An 8120-nucleotide genomic window follows, 5' to 3' on the forward strand; every position below is an offset into this window, starting at 1 on the left:
CAAATGTCCATGGCAACAACTTTGAGTTGAAGCCTCAACTTATCACTTTGGTGTAGAACCATTGCTCCTATGGAGGGTCCTCTTGAAGACCCAAATTAACACCTATCTGTCTTCTTAAGGATATGTGAAACAGTTAAGACAAATGTTGTGCATCTAGATATCTACAAGTTGTTGTTATTTCCATTCTCTTTGAGGGATAAAGAATCTCAATGGCTGGAGACATTCTCCAAAGAAAGCATCAACAACTGAGATGATTTGGTGAGCGAATTCCTAGCTAAATTCTACCCACCTCAAAGAATCATCAGGATGAAAATAGAAGTGCAAACTTTCACTCAAATAGATGGAGAATCACTTTATGAGTCCTAGAAGAGATACATAGCTTTGATAAGGAAATGCCCACCTGACATGTTCAGTGAGTGGGTGAGACTTCAGAACTTCTATGAGGGCTTAACTCTAAAAGCTCAAGAGGCTTTGGATTACTCTACAAGAGGCTCACTTCAGCTAATGAAAATAGCAGAAGAAGCTTAGAACCTCATAGATACTGTTGCCAACAATCAATACTTTTATTCTCATCAAAGGCAACGCCAACCAACTCTAACTCCAAAGAAGAGTGTATTAGAGCTTGAAGGTGTGGACACTATCTTGGCATAGAACAAATCGATGCACCAACAAATCTAACAGCAAATGGAGATGATGGTAAAGAGAATAGATGGTCTTCAACTAGCTACAATAAGCACTGCAAACCAACCACCAGTTATGTGGGGACAAAATGAAGAAAGCTATGAGGAGTAGCAACTTGAAAAAGTTCAGTATATGCACAACCAAGGATCTGGACAGAATGAGTTCCATGGGGACACTTACAACTCCTCTTGGAGGAACCATCCCAATCTAAAGTGGGGAGAAAACCAAAACTCATGGCAAAGAAACTTTAACCCAAGCAACTCCCGCAACACAAACCACCAAAACCATCAACCAACTAACCAAAACCCTTACAGAAAACCCCAAAACAATCATTCCACATCCACCTATTATCCACCCAATAACCCTTCAGCTAACCAAAATAACCTTTCATCAACCACCAACATCCCACACTCAACCACAACCACCTCAAGAATCCCAAAGAATCTCTAACTTGGAGATAATGATGGAGAAACTAGCAAAGAGTCAAGAATTGGCAAGCAAAAACCAAGAGGCTTCAATTAGAAACTTGGAAAGATAAATGGGACAAAGGGCTAAACAAATTTCAGAGATAGGTGAGAAGCAAGTAAATGCCTTCCCTAGTGACATTAAAAACAACCCAAGAGACATAGGAAAAGCCATCAAATGGGAGGAGTGCAAAGCAATCACTTTGAGAAATGGAAAGAAGGTGGAGAAAGAAGCCATCACTCAAGAAGATCACAACAAAGAAGGCTCAAAAGAAGAAGTGAAGGAGCAAAAGCAAGAGCAAGAAACTTCTACACAGAATGATAAGTCAACTAAGAAAGAAGCAGTGAAAGCATACCAACCAATGATACCCTATCCTCAAAGGTACAAGGGAGAAAACAAAGATAAGCAATACTCCAAATTCCTGGAGATATTCAAGACAATGCACATCAACATCCCTTTCATAGAAGCACTTGAACAGATGTCACTATATGCTAAGTTCATGAAGGAATTATTAACAAAGAAAAGATTCTTGAAAGAAGGACAAATGGTTGTGATGACCAGGGAGTGTAGTGCCATCATCCGGAGAGAATTGCCAAGGAAGAGGAAGGACCCAGGGAGCTTTCACATTCCCTGCACCATAGGCAACATGATAATTGAGAGAGCATTTTGTGACCTTGGTGCAAGCATAAATCTGATGCCTCTATCCTTGATGAAGAAGCTTCAAATTCATGAATTGAAACCCACATAGATAGCCCTCTAAATGGCTGACAAATCCATGAAGCAAACACTTAGAGTTGTGGAGAATGTATTGGTAAAGGTGGGGAAATTTTTCCTCCCAGCTGACTTTGTCGTTCTAGACATGGAGGAAGATTACAACACTCCCATCATTCTAGGGAGACCCATCCTACCTATGGGCAGAGCATTGATAGATGTGGAAAAAGGAGAATTGATGCTGAGAGTGCATGAAGAGCATATAGTGTTCCATGTCTTCAAAAGTTTACAAGATCTCAATCAAGAAGAAGAGTGTATGAAGATTGATTTAAGAAATCCAAACTTGAAAGAGGCACCTAATGAGTCACTCCCAATGCACTCAAGTTCATGCTGGAAAGGAGGGGAAGAGATAGAACTATTGCAACAAGCTCAAGGAGATGAAAATGGACAACAACCAAAGCCTCCGCAGGAAATCCTCAGCAAGAACCCTCCAAAATTTGAGACCCCAAAACATGAACCACCTCCTGGAAAAGAAAAGAATCTCAAGAAGACAATACCAAGAGGGTGGAGAAACAGAAAAATTCCCACTGAAGGCTTCATATCAGGGGGATAAAGTGATGCTAGCTTACCAACCATTGGAAACATCTCCATATTTCTCTGGATATTACACAGTGAATAAAATCCTCTCACTTGAACATGTGGAAATCATCAAGAATGATACTGGAGGAAAGCTCACGGTGAGAGGGGAAGGGCTGAGGCACTATGTTCATTATCCTCCCTAATAAGAGACAACCGTCAAGCTAGTGACGATAAATGAGCGCTTGTTGGGAGGCAACCCAACCAGAGGTAACTCTCTTTTCCTTTACTATTTCAATAAGAAAGTTAAGTAGATTAATCTATATTGTAAGGAGCTAAGTTTGGTGTTGCACACCAAAGTAATTCAAGGGTGAATATTGGATTCTAAGTTTGGTGTTCCACCAAAGATTTAATTAAAAACACATTTCAACCCTCAGCATGACTAGTTATCAGCTCCAAACAATCAGAGTAACTACTTAACAATTGCTTAGTTTCTAGTTCATAGTTGTTTTCTAGTTTTATAGTTTGTTTTCTTAATAAAAGGACATGAGGTTTTTTGCATATATTCAAGATGCTACATAAGGCGAGGAACTAAGTTTGGTGTTCACACACCAAAGTAAGTTCAGAGCCTACAAACATACATGCATGCTAATCATCTCTCAAGTGCTTAGGGAACAAGCAACTTTCAATATCTTTGTAGGAAGACACTCAATCTCTCAGAAGGAATAGACACCATCATCTAAAGAGATAAAGAAGGGCACAAAAATTGAGGATGGTGATGGCAAGGAGGAAACAAGTGGACTCCAAGAGGTTGTACTGTTACTTGACTGTCTTCAGCTTAAATCTGTTAATTGAAAGTGCAATTGTACCCCTGTTGAATTGTGTCCTGTTAGTTATGAGTCATTTGCTGTCTGTTTGTTTGTTTGTTTTCATGTTGTATGGCATGCTAGTTTAAAATTCTTAGATCATGCCATCTTGCTTAAGTTGTATGCTTTATTTCCCATGCTTGAATATAAGAAAAAAATTGATATAAAATAGAGAAAGAGTAAAGGGCTATTTTGATAGGAGACAGAATCAGGTTATGTGGTGGTATGTGCTGGTTCATTAGCTAATTTATGAATAAGGCTAGAGATTGGCATAACTTTAAGATATGAACTTGAGTTACATTCCATGAGACTCGACAAATGAAAGAGGTCCATAATAAAAGAAAAAAAAATGCAAGAGAAAGAAACAAAAAGAAATAAACAAGGCTGGGCACCAATGGCTTGAGATTTGGATATATGCCTGTGATGCTCTTGTACAAAGATAAGCTTGGATAACTAGGTTCTAAGGGGTGCTTCATCACCTGACAACTTGGGTTAACTAACCTGGGATTGCCAACTGAAAGTCCACCATCAAGAGCTACTTTGAGACAAAGCATTTAGTGACCCAAAGAGGTGCTGGGCATCAATTTACAAAGAACAAAACAAGCTAAATGCCTGTGATATGTGTGTGCTAAGGAAAGGCTTGAGCAAGTAAGCCCTTAGGGGTGTCTCAACACCTAGCATCTTGAAATAACCGGGGCGAGAATGCTGGCTGAAAGCTTACTTTAAAGAGCTGCCTTAACTCATAGCATTTAGCCTTAGCAAGCAATAAATCTCAATCAAAAGAAAAAGAGCAAAAAAAACTAAGGACCAAGCAATAACAAGTCTCATTTTTTGTGTAATTCAAGTAAGGATCCAAAGGAGTGTTGATACTTCAGCCACAGAATAAAAATCACTGAAACACCATGCATGAAAACCCCATTAACCAAAATTGAATGCCTTCCAATAAGGGTCTATTACCTCTCTTTGTTTTCATTCATTCTTCCTATGTTTTACTGCTTGCTTGGGGACAAGCAAGATTTAAGTTTGGTGTTGTGATGCATTCGCATTTTAGCTAGTTTAGCTAGTTAGTTTAGTCCATTTTAGTTAAATTTCATGCATATTACTCAAATAAATAAGTACTTAAATGGATTCTCTCATCATACTTTGATAGATTGAGGACTAAATGAATTTTTCTTAATTTCATGCAAAAAATTGAAGAAAAGTATGAATGAGTGTGTTATCTAAAAATTGTTGCTCAAGGAACACAGCTTTGACGTATTGCTATTCTTTGTTGTGATCATAACAGAGGAAGAAGAGCATAGCGCTACGCTCACTTAAGCTTGAAGAACGCTACGTTCTCCTGCAGCATAGTATTGAGCGCTACACTTTCTTTACAAGAGCGCTCTGTGTTTGTGTGCGTACACACGATCCAGTGTGTGTACGCACAGGAGGAGCAACATTCTTCAACCAAGAGTGCTACGTTCTTCAACCAAGAGCGCCTGCGATACGGAAGTGGGAAAATTCAGATGGCGACACGTATGCGTCGGTGTCGCGTACGCATCAAAGTGATTTTTTGAAGACCACGCGTACGCGTGGGAGCAACAATTCTAAACAAGCATGTGCACGCATGGATGAAGCGGCAGCATGGAAGTGACACTTTTGGAAGGCCACACGTACGCGTGGATAATGCATATGCGTGGGAGAGCGCTCTTGGAAAGAACGCTACACTCGCCTGGAGAGCGCCACTAAAGAGTACGCGTACACGTAGGGGACGCGTACGCGTGACAAAGTCTACAAAGAGAAATGACGCACACGCGTAGGTGACGCGTACGCGTCGCAATTGTTAAAATGTTGAACGACGCGTATGCGTGGGTGACGCGTACGCATCGATGTATGAGCGCTCTGCTTTCCTAAAGAGCGTTGCGTTCTCCTGGAGCAACTTATTCCACCAACCAAAAAAGCACATTTTGAAGAGTTTCCAAGTACACCTGAAGAAGTAAGTACACGAGTATAAATAGGGGGCATCTTGAAGTATTTTGGGGGATCTCCTGGGGCTTCTTCGGGATCCACTTTTCCAGCTTCTTTTTCATTTAGATCTCTTTTGTACTTTTCACTTTGGAATTTTACTTTTGCACTAAGACTCTGCATCACTTTCCTTTCTGTTTACAGTTTTATTTTCCAGTATTGAATTTTACTTTTGCAGTTTTATTTCTGTTTCCAATTTTATTTTCTCTTTCTCTTCTATGTTTGATGACATGTCATCATGTCATGTTTTTCTATACTTTTTCATACAAGAAATTGATGATTAGTGCTTAAATATTGCATTCTTTGGTGCTTAAATGGTATATTTCCTTGATCTTTTAATTTTATAAATTTTGTAGGAAATAAGAAGAAAAAGAAGCAAAAAGCACAAAATAAGCTAAAAAGGAGAAAAAAAGAGTTTTGGGGCACACTTTGAAGTTGGAGCACACTTTGGAGCCTTAGGCCACGCTTTTAAAAGCGTGGCCCATGACCAAATCAAGGAAGCTTGACAATCAGCACTCAAAGCTCGGTTAACTAAGTGAACCTAGCTTTATCGTGAAAAATTTGGCTTTGAAGCAAGAATTTTCGCTAAGTTAAACTTGGGCACTCACAACATGACCATGCCTCTTTCAAAGGACCATAACTTGAGCTACAGACGTCCAATTGATGTGCTTTCAGTTGTGTTGGAAAGCTGACATTCAGAGCTTTCCAACGATATAAAGTAGTCCATATTTGGCATGAAATTAAGGCACAGGTGAAAAGCATCTTTAAGGACCAAAAACAAGCAAAAATAAAACAAAGTGGCTTCACCAAGGCTCGAAGGGAGAGACATAAGGAAAGCAAAAATTGGAAAGCCAAGGCCCATGAAAGCTCAGTTCACTTTTCCAACTGAGCTTTGTTGTGCTCTCTCCTCATGAAAATGCAAGAAAAAGGCTCACAAAAGTGCTTCCACCAAGGTTCGAGCTCAAGGCGTCACACTCAAAGGTGGAGCACTACACAAGAAAAAAAAGGAAGCTCAATTCACTTTCCCAACTGAGCGCTATTTCCCCCCACACTCTTCACATTTTGGCACGCCAAGGAGCAAATCATGCGCACAAAAGTGTGACACGGACAAGGGGTTGGCGCACCAAATTGGGCAAGACAAAGCAAGTTTGGGCGCTCAGTTTGATATTTCAACTGAGCCGTTCCCTGGGAGTAGCACCCATGGTCCAAAATTCAATTAAAAATCAAATTGGATTCAATTCTTCACCAATTGAACCAAGGCCAACTGGACCCATCTCTCTTCTAATCCAAAGCAAGCAAAGCCCACATCATCACTCAAAGGCACAAGAACAAGTTAGAATAGGAATTTCATTTAATTGTAATTTGTTTTCAATTTCTTTTTCATTTTCATTTTGTAAAGCCTATATAAGGCATCGTTTTCATCTTTGTTAAAAAGGCTGGCTCCAATAGGGAGCAAGTAGGATAGATAGCTCTCTTTTAATTTTCTTTTGAGTCTTGGATTGAGAATTGAAGGAATTCTGTTTCATTCTTGATCTGAGATCTCTCTTTGTTTCCTTTTCTGCATAATTTCAAGGAATTGTGGTTTGGATCTAATTTTTCTTCACTGCTTTCATCTTCTTTTCTTCTGCAAGTTGTTTACTATTGGATCAAGGAAGGAATTGAGATCTAGATCTGTTTTTTAGTCTCATCCAACCCCTGAGATCTTCACTTGTCCTTTTAGATTTCACAATAGAGCTTAGTTTTCTTACTGTTTTGCTTCTTCAAGCAATTTTTCTCTTCTGTTTGATATCTGCTGCATCCCATTTCATATTCTAGCTCTCTGATTGATTGCACTTTACACTTTCTTGTTAAATTTTAATTCCCAGCACCTAATTTAATTTGCTTTCAAGCAATTTATTTCTTCTGCACTTGTTTGGCAGTTTACATTTCTGTTCATGATCTGATTTACATTTTCTGCAAGTTTAATTCTCTGCAGTTACTCTAAGCTTTGATCTATTGCTTTCTTTAATTTTCAGCACCCAGCCCCCTTTACTTTTGATGCAATTTACATTTCTTGTCTTTTAAGATTCTGTCAATTTACATTTCTTGCTCTTTAAGTTTTCTGCCTATTTACATTCTGTCATTTACAATTCTTGTCAATTTACTTTCTGTTGGCTACATTTCATCCAATTTCACTTCAATGTTAGCTTGACTAAACTAATCACCCACTAAAGTTGCTTGATCCATCAATCCATGTGGGGTCGACCTCACTCTAAGTGAGTTTTACTACTTGATACAACTCGGTACACTTGCCAGTGAGTTTTAGGTGTTGGAATTCGTTTCCAACCCGTCAAGTTTTTGGTGCCGTTGCCGGGGATTGATTTAGATCAACAATGATTAAGTGGGTGAGAAGTCTAGATCAAGCATTTTCTTTGTTTTTGCTTTCTGTTTTAGATTGAAACCAAGGTGTTTGAGTTATTGCCTCACTAAGAAATTCCTTCTCTGAGACATGAATTTCAATTTTCCTTGGTGTTGTGTTTTACAAAATTCAAATGGAGTTCAACTCATCTTATAATCAAACAAATTTTATGGGATATTACCCACCATCACCAATCTCTAATGGTGGCTGGGAATATCACCAAGAAAATACAAATTCTGAACACTCCAATTCATTGAGATTTGCTTTAGAGACACAAGATGAGCAAGAGAATCATATGGGATACTTTCCACCACCACAAAATGATCCAAGTCATTATTCTAATGGTGGCTGGGAGTATCACCAAGGAATGAAAGAGCATCCATCCTCACTTCCCAGTTTCTCATTTGAAAGTTCTTCAT

This window comes from Arachis ipaensis, chromosome B05 (assembly GCF_000816755.2).
Source record: "Arachis ipaensis cultivar K30076 chromosome B05, Araip1.1, whole genome shotgun sequence".
Classification (NCBI taxonomy): Eukaryota; Viridiplantae; Streptophyta; class Magnoliopsida; order Fabales; family Fabaceae; genus Arachis; species Arachis ipaensis.